The following is a 21,960-nucleotide window of genomic DNA, read 5'->3' on the forward strand; positions in this document are numbered from 1 at the left end:
ATTGTGCAGCGATGGACGAGATATTGCACTGATCTATACAAAGCACAGTTGGACCCGAGCATCTCAGAGAGACTGATTGAAGAATTGAAAGAGATATTTCCCCCGAGCATCGAGACTGAAATTGATATTTAAAAGGAGGAAGTAGAAAAAGCAGTGAAATGACTAAAGAACAACAAGGGCCCTGGAAATGATAAGATCACGGGAGAGATGATCAAATATGGCAGAGAAACCATGCTTCAGGAAATACACTAACTATGTAATATAGCATGGAAAGAAGGGAAGGCACCTAAGGAATGGACAAGATCTGTGCTAGTGACAATACCCAAGAGAGGAAGTACATTGGAGTGAAGAACTACAGAACAATTGCCCTAACGAGTCCTCTAGGTAAGGTGTTGATGATGATACTGACTGACAGATTAAGACCGCAGATAGACGAACATATAGCAGACGAGCAAGCAGGGTTCAGAAAAGATAGAAGTACCATACAGCAGATACTGGCACTAAGACTTATAGCGGAGAAAGCTCAACGAAAGAACAAAAATATATACACTTGCTTTGTCGATTTTCAAAAGGCATTTGACAGTATAGATCAGAAAGTGACTTGGGTGGTGTTGGAGTCATACGGCGTGGATAGCAGACTAATACGGTTGTTGAAAGCTATCAATGATAATGCAGAGGCAGTGGTGAGAACATGCAGGGAGTTTGGAAGTTGGTTTAAAACAAGTAAAGGTACAAGACAAGGAGATCCAATATCGCCAAGTATCTTCATCACACATCTGGAGAGAGCGAAGGACAAGATCAAGGAAGAGGTAGAAGGGATATCTGTGCACAGGAAAAGAATTAACAACTTGAGGTTTGCGGATGATATAGTTATCATTGAGGAAGATGAGGAGAAGCTAGTGAAAATAGTATGGGTGTTAAATGAGGAAGGGAAGCAGTACGGACTGATTATGAACATCGATAAAACAAAAACACTGGTATTTGGAGATAAGGAAATAGGAAAGAAGATCAATGTGGATGGTATTGAACTAGAAAATGTAGAGAAGTTCACATATCTGGGGAGCAACATCACATATGATCTAGACTGTAAGAAGGAAATAGCGAATAGAATAGCAAAAGCAAGAGCGAGTTTCAAGGCGATGGATAAGATCTCGAAAAGCAAAGCAATTAGCTTAAGAATGAAGCTGGGCATCTTGAAAATGTGTGTATTCAGCAGCATGCTGTATGGATGTGAGACATGGGTGATAATGAAAGATTCGAAAAGAAAAATATTGGCATTCGAAAGGAGTTGTTATAGAAAGATTCTGAGAATAGGATGGATGCAGAAGGTCACCAGTGAGGAATTATACAGGAAGATACAGCTGAAAGAGAACCTGCTGCAGAAGGTTATAAAATGGAAGCTACAACTATTTGGACATATTTGCAGAATGAATGACGAATGAAAAATCAACACCCTGGTATTCGACATAATGGATGGTTCGAATAGGAGAGGCAGACCCCACAGAGAATGGACAGATGATGTAGTAGATTGGTGCGGAGCTAGTCTACAGAAACTAAGCCACTCTCCACTGGATAGGGAAAGATGGAAGGAAATAGTGAGAGAGGCATCAGACACCAATGGGCACTGAGCCCACGGTTATTGATGATGATTATCTCATCTGAATATTTGAGAATGGCCTAAATTCATCATGTAAGCAGCCCTAATATATTAGTCCGTCCAGCCTTAAAAATGATGTTCTCCCAAAGTTTATGATTTTAAAAATTGCACTGAAATTGTATCTGTTACATCTGGGTCTGTCATACTTCTCCCATGACATGAGCTTCTTGGAGTCATTCTGGCACTAAGAAACAAGTTCTCTTCATGATTTTTGAAAAATTTGACTGACTGGTGTCACCAAACATTACTCTTTCAAAGTTACATTGGAAACTTTGCTGCAGGACTAAGTTGATTGTTGTTGTAACTTCCCTTCAAAAATAAATCACCCTGGAGCAGCAATGCTCAACAGCCTCTGGAAGAAAGGTCCCTGTTTTGGTATCGTTCTGAATTTACATATATATCATGTAAAAAGACACCACATCCCCTTAAAAGCTGTTTAAAATGTAAGTGTACTCACTGGATTGCTTTTGATCTTAAATCCAAAGAAGCTCTACAAGTTATTTAAAGGCACACTCCAACCCAGAGGTATTATTTTCCTCGTGATCAAATGTTGATAGATTGTTATCAGTGCTGCCCTGGGATTATTCTGCTTGAGGGCAAACTCCATACCACATTCAAGAAAATACATTTTGACCAAATGAGTCCAATTTGTATCTCTTAGGAAGGATGGGTTGCTCATTTCACAGCACACAAATTTTTCAGTTGCATATATATCAAATATCATCTTAGGAGAGAAGTTTATGAAATGACTGAGACAAGGCAAGGAAACTGTTTTTGTGCTTGTTTCATTTGAATTAGGATGCTTAAAGGCAGCATATTTTCTGCAAAGTAAAGTTTCAAAGCTGAATTAAGTCAATGTTCAGTTGCAAACTTTTGAAAGAACTATAACATTTTTTGCAGAATTACAACAATTTCCATTCCCAAGATGTTTGAAACTCTGAGGTTCTACTGGTTACTGTTAGCAAATTATTTTCCAGAAGCATTTGGCTATATCCCGAACTGAATTGCTTCAGTTACCATAAAGTTACCGTATTAGAGTGCAACTATTATGACTAAACTTCTGAAAGCTATATTCTTTAAATAACAATCTTTTGGTCTTCTGCATTTACCCTTCTATTTTTACATAAACAAGTGTAGACATGTGAATAGTGCAGACACTGGAATTCTGCTTCTAAAAATTTACCATTGTAGTCTTGAGCTCAAAGTTTCAATGTATTTATAATCATGTTAACTAAGCTGCTTGTTGTCCAGAGTCATGATTGTACCACAGAGCCTGAAATCCTTTGCTGACAGCCCCAACTTTTCAAACTGTACAAAGAATAGCCATTAGTCAGCAGCAATCTGTTTTAAATATATATTACTATATCTCTTTGCTGGACTTGATGGTCCATACAGAGCATCTATACAATTACAAAGAGAACTGTCAGTATAATTTTCATTCTAAAATGATGTATGATTCTTAAAAATGACAAATAGCCTCTATTGCATTGATATAACCACAACAATCTACAATTAGATCTTAGTTGTCAAACAGATGTTTTGTATAATCAGATTCCCCAAAATACCTACATTCCCCAAAATACCTAGATCAAACAGGGAATCAGAAGCATAAAAAGGACAATTTATTTATATTTTGAATTTAACATACACCATTTTATAATTGTGCAGGAATGACAAGACATTGAATTGAAAAATACATCATGTATGCGATCAGATTATCCTGTTTTCTGTTCTGTTTCCATATAGTTAATTGACAGTTTCTTCCTGAATTCATAAAGAATTCTCTCATGATAAAGCCAATAGACTGTTTTACTATTTATTTCAGATTATTGCTCTACATTTGTAAACAGGCCATGAGCTAAAATTCAGTTCCACAGCTCTCACGAAAGAGAGAAGTTTCATCATCGCTAAATCTGAACCTGATTCAACAGACCAAGAAATTCTCATGCATGAAATTCAGTGTATGATCTCTACTTCATTTTTTGTGTTTATCTTTACTCAAATGCATGTCTCTGAGGAGTGACCTATACACTGAAAACAGCTTGCCAAAAGAACCTACCTGGGACCACAAGAACTTATTTAACAAAATGGGATTTTCCAGCCATTCTGACCCTAGGATACCAGAGTGCAGAGAAGTAACCAAATGGAGTGGTAGATGAAGTATACGATAGTAGTGGGAGAGCTATTTTGTGCTGTTCTTGGCTGATCAGATGTACCATTATAAACCAAAAAAGCAGTCATATAGCACATCAAAGACTAACAAATCATTTATTAGGTGATGAGCTTTCATGGGACAGACCCACTTCAGATCTGGAAATAGTGCTGAAAGTGAAGTGGCATGACAAATATATAACAGAGAGATTGAAAACAAAACCAAAAAAAAAAATTAAATGAAAAATGACAAATCAGATGGGGGGTGGCAAAGGGGGAAGAAAATTACTTACTGCAAGTGTCTGTTAAATTAAGTGACTTGCCTGAGATCAGTATGACTATCAAACATGGGAAAGTGCTACTTGGCTGCTTTTTTTGTTTTGATAGTATATAGACTAGCACGGCTTTCGCTTGGTTACTATTAAACATGGGGAAGCTGTCTTTGTAATGTGTAAGATAATGGCTATCTCTACTAAGACCAAGTAGCAAAGGGTCAAATTTGAGAATAAATTCCAGTTCAGATGTCTGTCTCCCTTTGTAATCTGGTGTTGAAGTCTCTTTGTTGTAGGATGAAGATTCTCAGGTCTTTAATACTATAACCTACTGCACTGAAATGCTCACTAACAGGTTTGTGTGCATTCGGATTCCTAATGTCTGCTTTGTGTCCACTCATTCTTTGGCGAAGCGATTGTCCAGTCTGTCCCATATACATAGCCGAGGGGCATTGCTGGCATATGATGGCATATATAACTCTAGTGGAGGTACAAGAATATGAGCCCCTGATCATGTAACTGACATGGTTAGGTCCAGTGATGGTGTCTCTGGAGTAAATATGAGGACAAAGTTGACAACAGGGTTTATTGCAAGGAAAAGTTCCAGGATTAGTATTACTGTGGTATGGCCTGTGGTTGCTAGTGAGAATTTTCCTGAGGTTAGGTGGTTGTCTGCCAGATAGCACAGGCCTCTCATGCAGAGCTGCTCGGAGTCTAGCATCATGTTCCAGTATAGGTTGTAGGTTTCTGATGATGCGCTGGCGTAGTTTGAGTTGGGGGCTATAGGGAGTGGTGTTCTGTTATTGACCTTCTTGGGCCTATCTTGAAGTTGTTGGTTTACGGGTATTCACCTGGCCCTGTCAATCTGTTTTCTTTTACTTCTCCAAGGCTGTGTCTTCATGTGCTGCTTCTTCCGGAAGCGGCATGGTAATGAACCATCCAGAAGATGCTAACAAGGTGCAGATGTAAATTTCCCACACTTCATTAGCATATGGGCACATGATTCGCAGTCCAAAAGAAGTTCTTTCGGACTCCAAAATACACATGCAGACATGCAGGGATCTTCCCATTTTGAGGAAGAAGGGGTTTCTGGAAGGAAAGTTTCCTTCTGGAAGATCCCTACAGGCTGAGCGTCTGCACGTGTATTATGGAGTCTGGAAGAGCTTCTTCTGGACTCCGAATCACGTGCTCATATGCTAATGAGGTGTGGGAAATTTACATCTGTGCCTCATTAGCATCTTCCAGACAGCTCATTACCATGCCACTTCTGGAAGAAGTGGCATGTGAAGACACAGCCCCAGTGGGTGATTAAGCTTTACGAATGCCTGGTAGGGATCTTGAAGTTTTTGGTCTCCGTCAGTAGGACTGGAGAAGATGCAGTTGTATTTAAGGGCTTGACTATAAATGATGGATTGTGTGATATGTCCCGGATGGAAGCTTGAGGCATGTAGGCAAGTGTAGCGGTCAGTGGGCTTCCAGTAAAGAGTGGTATTGATTTGGCCATCAGTGATTTGTACTGAGGTGTCCAGGAAGTGGATCTCTCATGTGGAATGGTCAAGGCTGAGATTGATGGTGGGGTACAGGATGTTAAAATCGCTGTGGAATTCTTCAAGAGTCTCTATACTATGTCTACATTGTCACTAATTTAATTCTCACTGAAACTGTCTTTTGCAAACCAGACTAACAGGGGTGACTAGCATCACAGAGTGGATGTGTTTATAGCATAGCCCTCCACCACACTCAGGGATCAGTTCTTGCTACTTGATATTTTTCTCAGTGATTTGGAAGACACTTATAATGGGTATGTATGCAGATTGTAGTACAGGTTGAACCTCTCTAGCACAGCCCTCTCTTGTCTGGCAACATCCGTAATCCAGCATAATTTTAGTTAGCAAGATGACCACTTACTATGAGTGTGGCCAAGTTTCCTGTGATCCCCTAAGGCATTTCCCACACAGGCCTGCCAGCAAGGCTGCAGCCAAAGCTCTGGGCCACTGCTTCCACATGCTTCACACTCAGTCTTGTCTATTTAGATTGTAAGCTCTTTGGGTCAAGGACTGTGTTTGTACACTGTCTAGCATAGCAGACTTCACAGATCTAAGCTGGGAACCTCCTGGCACTATGTACACAAAACTTTCATGTGCACGAACATTTACCTATAATTTACTGACAACCTTGTGCAACCAAGTAAGGGAAAAACAGAGAAATACATACAGCTAACAGCCAAGTTCTCTCTTGAAATAAAAATACAGTATCCATACTTTTCAACTTGCATTACAAGAATGACTTAGAAGAAGGAACTTCTCTTCTTTCTTTTTAAAATGTCATTCAAAATTCTAAAAGCCACGCTGCGAGAAAAGATTGGGTCTGAAGACTACAGAATTTGAGTTCCTGTTTTCCCACGCAAAATGGAAGTCAAGGAGTAAAGAAATTACACAAGGCCTTTTACCATACCAAATTTTCAACTATAGTAGTCCCTCGGGTTATGTGTGGGTTCTGTTCTCATGCACCCTCTCATAACTCCAATTTCACATAAGTCAGCAGGGTGGCTTTTTTTCCCAGCAGAATGCACGTTCTGCAGCCAGGGAGGCAGCAGGAGCACCTGGAGCTCCTTTTGAAAGGTAAGTCCTGGGGTTGGGAGGGGCAGTTGGAGAGGGAATGCCTGGTGGGGGGTTGGGGCCTTGGGAGGGGGCCATGGGGGTTAAGCCTGTTGTGGGTTAGGGCTGAAGAGGGGCAGAGGGGTGGAGTTGAGCCGGGCCGTGAGGCCCTGTGGTGGTTGAGCTGGAGCCATGAATGGTGGCAGGGAGGTGAGCCAGGCTGTGTAGGGTTTGAACTGGGGCCGCGCAGGGCAAGAGGGATTAAACCAGGGCCCCACAGGGCCGGAGGGCGGGCTAAGCCAGGGCTGGGGGGGTGGGGGGGAGGCCTGCAGGATTTTGAGTTGTGCTTAACTCATGTTAATGCGAGTTAAGTGCAACTAGAAATCATACATTTCAAGGGATTACGGTACTTTGTTCCATCTTTTCATCCATTCATATTTAATCAGTCCTTCATGAAGTTCAAAGACTAAGCCCTATATTTCTGGTCATTCATATGTCTGTTTCTTTACCTGTCAATGGAATTGAAACTTTTTCCTTCCTTCCTTCCTTCCTTCCTTGTTATTGTAGTTAGATTTAAAATCCCAGCAACATAGTAGATATTACATCTCTTCGATACATTTTCCATCCTTACATTATTGTTTTGGTGTCCTTTTATGTCTACATGGTTCCACTCTTTCAGGGACTTATGACAGTTGACTGGGAGGAAACTGGTATCATATTTAAAAGAAGATAAAGTGGGTGGACTAAGACTAGTTTTATTCCTGACATGATCACAAAAGAGTAAAGCCTATTCTAGAAATGAGAATATATATGTTGTAGACTCATGTTCTACACAAGGAAATAAGTGATCGCCAGGAGAGCCCAGCTGGGTTCCTCTCAACTAAACAAATAATTCTGAGGCCTCAGGGACCACTTTCGCCTTTTCCTCTCCCAAGTGTTTCTTAATAAACCTGCTAACTTGTCACCTCTTATATGTTTCAATATACTGGGATACAGTCCTGTCATTTTCCTGAGGAAACTCACATAGGATTTTAAACAAGAGGCATGTGACTGGTAGTTGAGTCACTCTAACTGAGGCTCTCCAACTATCATCTCACCATCCAAAAAAAGAATCTTCTTTTAGAGTCTCAAGTTTGATAAATTGCAAAGGAATGTTCTAGAACTCTTCACTAATTCTGGGCACAGCTGTAGAAATGGTTTCTTTCAACTACGACTAGCTAGAAAACTGCTGCTTTTCTTATCAGGCAGAGAGTTGGCCACAGGGACTCCTGCCCACAGAAAGACCCTTGATTACCTTTTAAAATGTGTGTCCAGACATTTTTGCTTTAAAGATTTATTCACTGATTTTAATTTTCAAGCTATGCTTTCTCATGCGTAGAGTGCGAATAGAATATTTGAAACAATTCCAGAGTTACTTTTATTTCAAAATTTCCTGTTTCTTCTCATGGTCAGAATACATTGTCTTTCCTCTTTTGCCCCAATCCAAATTTGTATGCTAGTAAATCTTAGGATTTGTTTCTCTGATCGTAGAAATGTTGCTTAAAGCCATAATAAAATCTGCTCATTATTTTATCCAAAAAGTATTATGTTCAGTTAGCTCCTGAGAGTTCGGAGCTTTTTCAAGATTCCTTTAAAATACATTTATTGTTGTTCCATTATCTTTATTTCATCTCAACATCTGAGCTTCTTTCTTCTCTCATGTGAATTTATGTAAGGCTCCACTTATGAGTTTATCCTTCATTACAGTCTAAGCTACAACCTGCACATTAGAATTATCAGTAAAATTACTTTTTCTTCCTCTTCTGTGCCATCTAAGACCACACATATTTTAACTGGTGATTATTTGTCCTTCAGGACTTTTGCCTTTTTTCCCCAGGCCCAATTTGTTAGAAAGACTACTGGAACATTATTAAACCATATCAGATGTCCAATATTAGCTCTAACAGTGAGACAAAGAACTTAAACGAGTCAGAAATTACAATATCACCATCCTCAAAGAAGCTGATGGTATTATTGAGACTTGTAACTGTTAACATTAAGCACCACTGCCTTCTTCGTATCTAATAGTTCATGTCCTGTAAAGTCTTCCCCATCAACTTCCTGCCATGAGGCCTTTTTTGTTTCAAATTTATTCAAAATTCCCATCTTCTTATACTTGCTAATGCAAAAGTAGCAAAAGATTGTTTCAGTCCCATTTTTCAAATATAAGGTGAGTATATTAGTTCTTTTCTCATTAGGGAGCAGTTAGCTCAAGGCTCTCTTTTATCACTCTTTCAATATACAAATTTCATAATGCATCATTTCTTTAACATCGTATTGATGATAGAAGTTATCAGTAGGGTTGGAACCTTGAGAACTACCACACAGACCTCTGTCACTCGACTTAACTGATTGCAGTAAGTAGTAGGTTGTCATGCTCTGTGTGGGCCACCATGTAGGCAACAGATTTCACAGCTGTTGGCTGACAGCAGATGTATTCTGAACTCAGGCTTCCTTTTTGCTATTCCAGGTTCTATGAAGAATGTACTTTAGAGGCTTCCACCCCAGGTCTTTCAGCCTGCCTTTGTTCCAGTGTCCCAGGACCATTCCCAGCCTCCTCATCTCAGTCCTTACTCTCAGCTCCATTTCACAGCCCCCCGCTCCAGTTTCTCAGCACAGTTCTTCCACCTTCTGCTCCATAACCTGGTACATCCCTTCAAACCACTCACTGCCCCCGGGCTATTCAGCCCAGTCTTTTACTCTGCTCCTATCCCCCACTACATTTCTGTCTTCTTGTCTTCCTCATCAGTTCCCAGACCTGGCTCCTCACCCCTGTGTATTCTAGCCAGGCTTCATCCTTTTCCTACTGAATTCAGGAGACAGTCTCACTGTATGTGGTGCCATGGCAACCTTTGGACATCAGGAGGTCCAATTGCAGAGAACATTACTTTTGCAAAAAAACCCAGAACCAAGCAAAAATAAACTAAAACACACCCCAGGCAGACCCTTGGAATGGAAAATTTCAGTTCAAATTGTTGAAGTTTGGTAAAGTTACAAGCAGCAGAAAACAGGTCTTATAATGTTTTTTTCCAGGGAGAATTCTGCAACAAAAAATTAAAAATCTGCAAAATTTCTGCTTAGTTTGGTAAAATTATACAATATATTCACACCATTTTTAATTAATTTTGGTCATTTATTTCAAAATACCTGTCAGCAAGTTTGTCTGTAACAATGCAAACAGACAACAACTAAAATATCCAGGAAATATTAGACAAATAAATTCATTACCAGGCATAGTATTACAGACTTTGAGTAATAATTCATTTAAACTACAACACAGAACTGTATTTCTCGCACCCCTCAGAAGCAGAGACTGCAGGAGTCAGGAGATAATGGAGGAGCTGAAGAAGAGAGAAGTAATTATTGGGAAGAAACTTGGGTATGAGCTCGGCGGGTTCCTGGATATGGGTGGGAAAAGTTTGGAACGGGGTATTTTAGGACTGGGTGCAGAGAACTATTGTTTGGGAGCTTGTCCCACAAAGAGCCTGGCTTACCCTTAGCCTCTCCCATTCACTCAGTCACATCTGCCCTTGTCCCCAGGTGACCCACATCCCAACTTGTCACTGAACCCCACCACAGGCGTCTTTCCACCCATGCTTAGAAATCCACTACCCGCATCCCCATGTGGCCCTGCACTGCCCCTCCCTGTTGTCATGTGTCTGTGCTGCCACTTAGCTATCCCATCCCCATGTGGCCCTGCACCCTATTGCCATGTGCCCTGCACCTCCCTCTCACCTGTGACCCTGCACCTCCACTACTATTCACCCCCCGTCCCAGACTGTCCTCTACCACTAGCTCCTATGAGCCCCTGTGTGATCCCCCTCAACAGCCCCACTCTGTTTGTCACCCCATAGCCATGAAGATGGCAGGATCTTTCCTTTCTCTAGCTAGCGGGAGCTGCTGCTCTGTTCTAGTGCTACACTGCTCTCTGGTGGGCAAAAGGCAGAATGCAGCAATTTTCCAGCAGCAGCTTTTCCCCACAGGAGCCAACGTTAATTGTCAGGCTGCTTATAACATAGGCATTGTTTACTATAATGCTCATTCACACATGGAAAGAGGGTTTTTAGAGTTCAATTCACACTATAGCTGATGCCAAAAACACATAAGCACTTAAATTTGTTGCTGAAAAATGTATTGCTCTTTTATGGTTCCACTGGGAAAGTCAAAGCTGTTTACAAGCATTAACTTTCACCATCCTTTTAAGTACATATTATACCCATTTTACAGAAGGGTAAAACCAAAGCATGGATAGTTGAACTGACAGAAGTCACTGGCACAGTCAAGCGAATGACTGTTGTTTCCTGATTCCAAGTACTAACCAGTAGTTAATGTCCTTTAAAATGTGTTTATACACACACACATGCACAAACACCCCTCCTCAACAATTAATCAAAAATTCAAGGATGTTGTTTGGCAGTTTCAGAAATACTACCAACATCACTGATACTTTTATTTGCATGAAATGCACCAAATGGCATTTGCTTGCCATTGCAGGTACTGCCTTTATTTAAAAGGAACAAATTAACACTTAAAAATACACACTAACATCACCTGTTGCTACGCAGTCACTTTTGCAATCAGCAGAGAGTATATTAAAGCCTAATAACCAAATGGGGGAAGAAAATCAATGGTCTAAAAATGTTCCACAGACTGCAGAACAGGGTATCTGATAAATCAAACTAAGCTGATTCAGGAATATCTAGAAGGTGCAATATAAGCATGGTACCTTTAATTTTGATGTTCTGTTGGTTAAAAGTACAATATGCAATAAAGTTAAATGTCTTTGATTTCTCAGAAGAGCACTAAAAGGAAGGGCCTAGAGTTATTTTGCAAAATAACTACAGTTTCATAGCAGCATGACTAATGTTTTAAAAGGAAACCTTTCTTTAAAAAGGCTTGCCAGGTCAGCTGTGTAGTAATTCTAAAAAACAGACACTGTACCATATAATTTTTATTGCCTCTATTAAATTAACCCCAAGAAATATAATTTCTCTTTATATTTTGCATAGGTAGAATGTACATTTGTTCGTATAGTAAGTACCATGCATCCTAAAGTCATTCGTTCATTTCTACCCAATTGCATACTGATTTTTGCACACCAACTGCCTGTGTTTTAAGGTTGGGTTAAGTTTTACAAGACACAGGAAAAATAGCTTGATGGGGAAATGTGTACTGGAATACATTTCACCCTCATAACAATTGCCTTCAATAGGGTACAACTGCTAGAAGCTTATTTATCTTTGACGTGCACATGAGATATATAAGGTCTTTTTTTTTTTTTTTGCCCCCAGCTTTCACTGTAGGGAAGCTGTGGAGAGACCAGTTCTTTCACTTCAAAACTCCTTCAGGCTATTTCCAATATTCCTTCCAAGATACTGCAGCCCTTCCCCCATGCTTTTTTCTGTCTTCCTTTTCTGTTTTGATCTCTCTCCCCCTCTCTTCTCCCTGCCATCTCAGCTACCCTCTTCCTCCAGGCAAAACTAATCCTTTCTTTCACGCTCTCTCATCAGGCTGCACAGTTACAGTACACACAGTCCTTTGGGGCTTTACTCAAACAGTTAGGCTCATATATTTTTCTATTCATGCAAGTCCCATGAAAATAGTTTGCTGAGATGGAACAATGTTGGCAGAAGACTAACAATGTTAATGCACTGTAAAACCTGCAAGCCTAGATGTCAATGGAGAGAGATGCACCAAGTACACATACTTTGCCAATAGAAAGATAGCAAGCCACCAGATAAATATTTATTTTCTTTAAGGAGGCAACCAGTTTGCGGTTAATATACTTTTTACCCAAAATGTGCAGCACTACAAAAAAACATCTGAAGAAAAGAAAAAATGCAGACAGTCTGAAAAAAAAATCAGAATAAAAAACGGGGCCTCACCTCCTTTCATCAGTTTTCCATTTTTCTTTGTTCCGAGGCTTAAAGAGGGAGCAGAATTCTGCAGAGTCCTTCATGCAGATGTCAGTTGTGATATGTGATGCTTGACTGTTCTGAAATGTAATAAAAATGCAATAGGTGAAACGAGTAGCTTCAAACAAGATGAAAATTAATAAGTCTCACAAGCTACTTATTCAGCCACATCAAAGTTACTTTGTGCCACACTCGACTTACGCATGCAAAGAAAAATAGAAAATGAAAGTTATTCATAAAGCCAAATTCCTGGAACCACATAACTGACCCCTCCTCAAGCAACACCCAAGTACACTATTTATTCTACTGCCAAACCAGTGAAAAGATAGAGACGTATATGCTTGATTTTGATAGTTCCACCACAATGCCCATATTGAGTTTTCTTTGCTCTCACCTCTTCTATCACCCAGCTCCCAACTGCCTTCTCCTCAGGCCCTTTTCTCATAAGGCAACTGTCAAAGGAGGCATCCGGTGGTTAACTGTCAGGGTGGAGAACTAATGGCATAACAGCTCTACAGATCAGCCAGCCGAAGATAGCTCAATATGAGGCACTTCCCTCACCAACATCAAACAAGTAGCTGCTGAAATTCTTACAGCAAATCATATACATATTAATTATTAATACAATGTGCATTTAAAATTGCTTAAGTTAACTGAAAAAGATTTCTTTTCAAGCCAGTCTCTTCCTCTGTAGGAAAAGCACTGTTATTTTCAACATTTTGAAGTGACAGAGATTATCCTTCCCCTCTAATGGCATCAAAACTACATGTAAAGAATAAAGTAAATAAATGGTCTTCTCATCATTAAACAAGTGAGATGAATCATCTCAGCTCTCCAAATTTATTGCATATCTCACCAAGTACAGCTTTGCTCACGCATGTTCTGCTCAAGTTTTTCATCTGAATGGTGATTCAGACCAACTTCAAAAGCTTTTTCTCCAGGTTCCAGTCCCTGTTAACTGGGCTGATCAAGAAAAAGAGCCCTGCTAAGCTGATTATGCCCAGAGTAAGCCAAGTGAAAGACCGAGAACAATATGGTGTGTCTTAAATTTCTTTTATTAACTTCAAGTATATCATGTAAATGTATTAAAACATCCAAAATAAATAAATAGCTAAAAAAACTTCACAGGCTTTGCTCTCAAGTGTTTTACCTATTATTGTTACATATCCCTGACCAGTAAATAGCAGAAAAAAACAGTAATCTTTATACCACTGAGCTTTTGGTTAAAGAAACTTTATATAACAATATAATCGTCAGACCTCTCTGTTTAACAATTTATTATCATATTACCGAGTGAGGGTCTTTATACTAACTGTGACAAAGCATTTAAAAAAAAACCCCTTTGATGATGTCATATTCCAAGCCTACAAGGGACCACTGATGATATATCCCAGGGACCAGCCAACTTTTTGGCCTGAGGGCCATAGCAGTAATATAAATTGTATGAAGGGCCATGAATGCTCTAAAAATTGGGGTTGTGGTGTGGGAAGAGTGAGGGCTCTGGCTGTGGGTCAGGCTCTGGGTAGTAGAGATAACTATTTAGTGGTGCAGGAGGGGACTCTGGACTGGGACGGAAGGTTTTGGGGGCTGGGAGGAGGAACAGGACTAGAGCAGAGAACTGGGGGAGGCTCAGGTATGCAGCCTCAAGAAGTTTCCAGAAACAGCAGCATCCCCCAGCTCCAATGAGGGGGATGCTGGCAGGCAGGTCTGCGCTCCTCCATGTCAGTAGGCACCAACCCTGCCACTCTCACTGGTTGTGGTTCCTAGCCAATGGGATTTCTGGGGGCAGTGGCAGCTTGTAGTACCCCATGACTGCCCTTATGCATAGAGCTAGAGGGGGGAACATCCCACTGCTTGTGGGAGCCACACAGAGCAGGTTAAGCCCCCATTCTGTTCCCCAGCAGGAATCTGAGAGCCAGATTAAAATGGCTGACAGGCCACAGTTTCCCCACCCCGATCTAGCTTGGCCTCTTGCATAACACAGACCACAGAACTTGCCCAAATTAATTCCTGTTTGTACTAGAGCATATCATTCAGACAAAACCCATTCACTATTAAAGTCCCTTGAATACGACATTATAGCAGGTACTGCTTCCTGATGTTACATGCTGTCTGCACAAGAAACCTGGAAGCTAGGACAGAGAAGGCCTTGGAGGGCAAGTGTAGGAATGGCCACATTCAAGGAGGCCGCAACTTATGTTTCGTTCTTGCCTTTTGAGTTAGTAATAATCCAGTTTCGAGCAAGGGGTGAGTTTCAATAGTGCTTCAGGGTCTGTACACCCTAGTGAGGCAAGGGTAGAAAGTCACCTCATTAACAGTGCTGTGGATAGCAACCAATTTTGTAGTTTCCCTTGTGCAGACAATTCATTAGTCCATTTTACCGCATTTATGTGGGTCTTTCAAGGGAGAGGAAAATATTTTTGAAAATAATAAATAATGAATGTAAAACTACAACAATTGGGATGATGATTTATGTGGAGCATAGTACTAGATACTGCTTTTAACTCATACTCTGATATGTAGTTAATTTCAAGTTGAGTGTGTCTCTTTAAGAAGATCTGAATTTCATGAAAATACTGGCTTTACTGCACACTTTTATATTTTCTAACAGGAATGTAATGATGCTGCAATGCTATTTAAAATTTTTTTTTAATTTAACTTTACTACATAAAAGCTGTGTTATGCAGCACTTTCATTACCTGTAAACCAGCATGTCTGATCTTCACTGACAGTTTGGTTTATAGTCTGGTTGGGATGGGACTGGCAAACTCCCTATGTGGCTCCATGTTGCTCCCCAGAAGTAGCAACACATCCCTGTTGCTCCTATGCAGAGGAACAGCCATGGGGCTCCATATCCTGCTCTAGCCCTGAGCACTGGCTTTGGCACTCCCATTGGCTGGGAACTGTGGCCAATGGGAGCTATGGGGCTGCACCGCAGGTGAAGGCAGTGAGCAGCCCCATCCACCTGTGTCTCCACCTAGGAAGCACTATATGTTGCTGTTTCCACGGAGCCGGGGATCTGGTGACCCAAAACCCCTCTCACACCCAAACTCACCCCTAGAGCCTGTGTCCCCTCTTCCTCCACACTCCAGCCCTGAGTTCCTTCCCACACTCAAACTTCCCCCAGTTAACTGGATTTTTTGACTTACTGACATGCCTCACTCCCCCGATATGCCAGATAATAAAAAACACAGCATATATCATTTTAACATGAACTCCAAGGTAAGAAATACTTCCTAAGATACACACGAAATATTTTAATTTTCAGATGTGTTGTGTACCCCCATTTTGTGTTGACTTCAGCACCACTTCCAACAACATGCCTCAAAGAGAGTTTGTTTTGATTTCATGTTTTCCTCATATTTTTTCCACATCATGCAGGAACCTTCGGAGTCAATCACAACCCCAAGGCTCTGCATTTTATACAGTTGCCCAGCATCCACTTTGGAAGCAGTCAAAGTTACTCTTAAGGGCACCAAGAGAACAAGGCATTTAAACAACTGCCTAATTTTAAGTATATGAATTTTCACATTAAAAGTCAAGCGCTTAAGCCTCTTGCTGAAAAGAGGCTTAAAGAGATTGCTACCCACCAAAATAACCCTACAGGCTAAATGACTTACCTCTGCAAACAACACCACTTCCCTAAGGTACAAGAAGATGGCACCAGGAACCAAAGGGATGTCACCCACATGGGCATGTCTGGCTAAAGAACGGAATGGTAAACCACTGCAAAAGCCCAATGCATATATCAAATTTTGCTTACAATGTTTTTCATTAGCTATAATATGAATTTTCTGTAAAATTAAATGTACCTTAAATACATGCAGCCCACTTTTCAGAGGTGAACTCTAATTGTGTGCACCTTATTTTTCTGCATACTCGGCTGTGACCTGGATTTTCTCCCCCAACTTGCACAGATCTTGCCAGCTCTGTTGAAGCCAAGTGCCTACAATAGCTTCAGCCTTCTAACGTTGACCCTTCTGTCTACGGGAGCCTCTGACTTTGATGGGAAGGGTCCTTTGTGTTGCAATTTGGCTCTAAAGGTGACAACTCCCATGATGCCTTGGGAAGAAAACAGGCATTCCACTAATAATCTGGGTTTAACTCCAAAACAGCAATTAGAGATAACGAGCATCTAGTGGAGCAAACTTGAATTAACACCTTTACTTAACAACTTAAAGAAACAGGGTTACAGACTAAATTTGAATACAAGCAATTGACAAAGTATATAGTACATAAGCTAAACTTATCTAACTGGCATTTGCACTGCTGCCAGTTCTCCCACCCCAGTGTGTGCAATCCTCAGGTATCAGGGTTGCAGGTGCTTGCATGGGCACGCTTGCAGGTCTTCAGCTGGGTTGGAGACAACTGGTATGGGGCCTGTGTGTCAGTCCAGTCAAGGCAGCAAGCTGAACAACCCCTCTGACACTGGAAATGACCCCTGCAGCACTTTAGTAAGCCCAGATAATTACAGGGACTTCTCGTCCAGTTCTTCAGTAGCCTCTAGCTTATAGCAGCAGTTTCTGGATTGGGAAAAGGCTCCACACCTGCCTTGAAGTGGTCTGTTCAATCACAGGCCATGGAATGCCTTCAACAGCAGGCCCTAGCTTCCCAAAATATAGAGATCTCCATCTTCTCTCCCTGACTGGCAGAAACGTCACAGTTTCCTTCCTTTCCTGGAGGGTCCCATGGTACACCATTAAGTATATATGGATGCTAAACCAGGTGGAGGCACTGCCATTTTATAGGCCTTTAGAAAAAGGGCACTGCAGCAAAGGGGTGGAAAGAGGATTCCCAACTATTTAACATCACCACTGGGACACTCAGGATCTCCTTTAATATTCAAAGCAGCAGGTGCCCAGGCACTCAAGTGAATGTTGCCTACTCCTGACTCACCCAGGAAGGAAAGAGGGGGAGGAGTTACATAAATATTATTTACAATTCTTCAAATATTTTTCTGCTCACCTACGTAAGTTTACTTTCTGCCCTCCTCCCTCTCACACATTTGCACAACTTTTACCTGAAGACTGCACCTTGGCCAGAAGCCTATGATTATTGATGTGGCCAGAGGAGCTCCCATTGCTGGAGTTAAACTGCTGCCACATAAATTCTTCAGTCTACTGGCCAGATGAATTTGAAGTCTGGTTGAACAGAATGTGAGCCTGATTAACGTCTATATCACAAATGTTCCTAGAACTCAATCCTTTAAAAGATATTTACATTCCTTTGAATAATGACTGCCTTGCATCCTTATCTGGAACAGTAGAGGTTCATGCTTTGACTTGTACCCAATCAGTTGTTCAGTGAAATAACAGGATTAATAATTCACTTAAATTTATTAATTGTCCTTCACAGCAAAAGCCTACACCTGAAACTGCTCTACAGATGGGATCCATCATTTTTCATAAAAGACCCACTCAAAATTCAGGTAATGTAAAAGTTACAACTTTATCTAACTGCTCTAAAAACAGACATCTTAAAGTGAATCACTGGTTCAATTTCAGCACAGGCTGGTGGCCAGAATTCTTCACACTAACTGACATTTGTTTGGTAGCCTATATACAGAAAGAAGAAAGACAGATTAGAAAATTAGATATAGAAATCCTATATGCAGAAAGATTATTTAAAATCAGTTCTTAGGTCACAAGTAGCCACTCTCTATCACTTATATATGTGGCTCCTGTGAGTTTGGTATGAAGGGAAGAAGGAGGAAGACAGATACACTTATTTCTGCTCTACCCATTCTCTGGATAACAGACTTCAGCTCGCAAGTGCTCACATGCATATTAATATAAGTTTCAACAGAAAAAAACAGTTTGGAGCCCTCAACTATGTTGTGAGACAGTTGGCTGTGTAGCTTGTGTTCTCAGTCTGCTGTCTGCTGCCATTTTGAATATAGAGGAGACACTAATGTTTCAGATGGAGACAAGCACCTCTGTCCACTGTTATTCTGAGGTTTTTCTTTGTGTATAGAAAACCATGACATCAACCACAGCAATATTCAATACGTAGCCAGAGGGGCCTCATGCAATTTTAATAGGCCTTAAGAGTAAGGGATATATTGCATTGCACATGGCAGATATCCATATAGTTTTATAGAGAGTCCGGTATTAAAGTTAACAATTGCTAAACCTTAGATACCAGCTGGATATTTGCTATTCTAAACATAGAGGAGTATTCTTTGGTTAAAGAGCTACTGAGTGGCAACTACTGGCAAATGAGGTTTTTTATTATTACCACCAACCACCCTACTTTGGCAATAACAGGAATACCCTAAGCATGAAGCCATTGAGGCTGCATCTACACTATGAGATAAATTCACATTTCAAGGCTTTAGCTTGATATTAAAACACGGCTGTCTTCACACTTAATACTGTTAACTCAATTTATTGAGCCATAATGCCGATTACAGAATATTGATATTACGCGATGGACATAGCATCTATCTCGAATTTAAAATCTCAAATCAAGGCTAGTGTGGAAACACCATGTCCTTAATTTGAATTTGTTAGCCTCCAGAAGAGTCCCGTATGTATCCCACAAAGCTACATGCTGACCCTCCAAGTGTGACCACTTCATTGTGCACTGCTGTCAGGTGTGCAGGAAGAAGGTCAAAGTAAGCCCATGAAGATTGGATTGAATTTGAATTTGAATTAAATTTGAACTGGAATTTTGCAGCCCAGCCCTGCAAATAAAAAGGGCGTCCATTATGAAAAATTTCCTTCGCCTATCGCATGGCACTGCATCGGGAGCCATTGCACTGCATCGGTAGCAATTATTGGTAGCCCTGTACTGCAATCATGAGCACTCAGGCTAGTGATCTGACTAGCACTTCTCAGGTTCGCAAGAGAGCCCCAGCTTGGACCCACCAGGAGATTCTTGATCTCATTGCCATTTCAGGAGACCAATCAGTGGCGAAGAGACTTCGGGTGGCCAAGGGAAACATGGCCCTCTAGGATCAGAGGGGGCGCAAGATGGCAGCCTGAGGTTACTCCTGGGACTCTATGCAGTACCAGGTGAAGGTTAACGAACTCCAGCAGGCACATCAAAAAGTCTGGGAAGTCAACCAGTGGTCAGGGGTAGCTCCACAGACCGGCCATTATTATCTACAGTTCCACATGCTTGTGGCGAGTGACCCTACCACGGAGCCCAAACTGAATTACAATACTTGTGGAGGACATAGTATGGATTCCAGGGTGAGCACGGAGGGACAGGCGTGACCTGGAGAAAGAGGACATTGGAGAGGAGGAAAGGAGCAACAAGCAGGAGACAGAGGAAGTTGCTCTAGACAGCCCAAAGCTCTTCACCATAGACCTGGAATCAGTCCCTTCCACAGCAGGCCCCTCCACAGTGTTCTCCTCCATGCTGGTCACCTCCACGCTCGCCCCCGAGCCCTCTGGAGCAAGCAGTTCGGGTGAGTCTTTATTCTGCATGCTAGAAACGGGTTGGGGAAGGGTATAGCAAGGGGGTTTCGCAAAGGCACAGGTTTCCTGCCTGTGCTTCTGTGCCTCTCTGAACAATGTGTTAATGTTTGTTGGGATGGAGCGCTTCTCCTTTTTGGAGACCTTCTCGAAGACCTTATCCAGGCACTTTTGTTTTTTTTTCATGAGATTCTTGGGCAGGCCTGACTTGTGGCTTCCACGGTAGCACACCTTCCCATGCCTGGCAACCAGATAGTGATCTGGCGTCATGGCACCACACAGCATTTTAGCAAAATTTCCAGGCTTTTGGTCACACAGCAGGAGTAGCTGTTCTTTCTCCATATCTGTTAGTCTTAGGAGGGTGATGTCTTCTTTGGCAACTTGCAGAAGCACGGGACTTTGCAACTGCTTTTTTTTTTGAACATGTTTCCTGCCACTTTACATTGGCCTGCAGCAGCCGGCAGGCACTCCATTCCTCACCCCACAACATGGTTTCCAACCAAACCAGCATTTCTTCTCATTTTTCATGCCTCCCACCTCCCATGCCACATTGCTGCCAGGCTTTGCTGGGTGATTCCCCTCCCAATCCCCATTCGCCAGCGTTTCTTTTGATTTTGCAGGACTCCCTGGCGCCACACCACTGCTGGGCTCTGCTGGGCGTTTCTCCTCCCCTGTACCTTTCCAAGCACCATTTGTTAGCAGTTCTCAGGAATCCCCCTGTGCCACACAGGGTATTCCTCTGCTGCGCTTTTCCTCTCCCATGTCCCTTTATATCCAGCCTTTCTTTCAATATATTTTTTTCTTTACATTATTTTTATTGTGCATCAAAGCCCCACCCACATACAGCCATTCATTTGTCACTGCCATAGGATACACAGCCAAGACACCTGGTGGCTGCCCCTGCTTTGCAGACCTTCCCATTCCCACCAAAAGAGGACAATTGCTTATAACTTACCATGTCCACAAAGCAATGTGCTGGGGACGTGATGGCAAATGAGGTATTGTGAAATGCACACTTACTGCCCCATCCTTAATAACCCCTGTGTACTTCAAAAGTACACTTTCAGTGATAGTACACACAGAGACCCATTCATTGCACTTGAAAGTAGATTATGTCAATTGTATCTTAATTTTGACCTTCATTTTCCAGACCCAGTGCCCAGTACTGCAGAGAAAACCAGGAGACACAGGAAATGCGAACAAGCTATGATACTGCAGCACATGCAAGACACTCAGGCAGAGCAGAAGAACCTGACAAAGGACATTGCTAGGTGGCGTCACACTACAGCTAAATGGTGTCAGAGTCAAGTTAACTTTAATGAGAAAATGCTTGACCTGCAGCACCAGCAATTGTCAGAGATGAATGAGGCTGTGCTAAAGCAACCAAAGTTGCGACAAAGCTCGTAAAGGCTGTTACTGAGCAGGCGGAGGTCCTGCGCTCCCTGCTTCAGTTGCAGAGGGACTCCCAAACCAGCAGGGCATCAGCTGATACCCGCTGGCCAGAGTTCCCCGAGCAGAAGTCACCCATCCCCCATTGTAAGGGTCCCCATATGCGGGGAGGTAGGGCAAGGCTACCCTACCATGCCAACTCCAAAGGTCACTGCAAAAGGCTATTCAAGCACCCTTGAGAAGGCTTCTTTTCCCAGCCACTTAAACCTCTCCTCCCCTCAAAATAAAATCATTCCTTAGAGCTCTGTGTGATTTCTTGTCCTGCAGCAGTGGGGTGGGGGAGCACAAATCAAAATTGGTGGGTGGGGGGAGGGTTAGTGCCACTGAAGTCACAGGTGGGCAGTGAAACTCCCTTGTCTGCAGCATACACGTGGCTGAGGGAACCAGGCAGGTGGGGTTGGGTGAGTGCCACTGAAGGCACAGCTGCCCAGTGATACTCCCTTGTCTGCACGAGACACA

This window comes from Carettochelys insculpta, chromosome 2 (genome assembly GCF_033958435.1).
Source record: "Carettochelys insculpta isolate YL-2023 chromosome 2, ASM3395843v1, whole genome shotgun sequence".
NCBI classification, from domain to species: domain Eukaryota; kingdom Metazoa; phylum Chordata; order Testudines; family Carettochelyidae; genus Carettochelys; species Carettochelys insculpta.